We start from the raw sequence: 737 nt of genomic DNA on the forward strand, positions 1-737 counted from the left end.
TTCTGACGCATCAACTCCAGTGTCTCCTGCATCTGTGACGCTGAAGCATTCAAGCCCTGAATAGCTTCTTCTGCAGTCTCAGCCTCTTGTTCGAACTGTTTTTGCTGCTCCTCCAATTCGCATTCTAACGACTGAATGCGCTCGTGCAAACTCGACACCTCTGTATTCTGAGCATCGCGATGTGACTCGATCTCGCTCAGAGCCTTGCTCGCCGACTCGCGATCCTCCTCTGCAGCAACCAATTTTGCCTCGGTATCGGCCAACTTCTGACGCATCAACTCCAGTGTCTCCTGCATCTGTGACGCTGAAGCATTCAAGCCCTGAATAGCTTCTTCTGCAGTCTCAGCCTCTTGTTCGAACTGTTTTTGTTGCTCCTCCAGTTCGCTTTCTAACGACTGAATGCGCTCGTGCAAGCTTGACACCTCTGTGTTCTGAGCGTCGCGATGTGACTCAATCTCGCTCAGAGCCTTGCTCGCCGACTCGCGATCCTCCTCTGCAGCAACCAATTTTGCCTCGGTATCGGCCAACTTCTGACGCATCGACTCCAGTGTCTCCTGCATCTGTGACGCTGAAGCATTCAAGCCCTGAATAGCTTCTTCTGCAGTCTCAGCCTCTTGTTCGAACTGTTTTTGTTGCTCCTCCAGTTCGCTTTCTAACGACTGAATGCGCTCGTGCAGGCTTGACACCTCTGTGTTCTCAGCGTCGCGATGTGACTCGATCTCGCTCAAAGCCTTGCT

Source organism: Bremia lactucae, linkage group LG9 (genome assembly GCF_004359215.1).
Source record: "Bremia lactucae strain SF5 linkage group LG9, whole genome shotgun sequence".
In the NCBI taxonomy this organism is placed as follows: Eukaryota; Oomycota; class Peronosporomycetes; order Peronosporales; family Peronosporaceae; genus Bremia; species Bremia lactucae.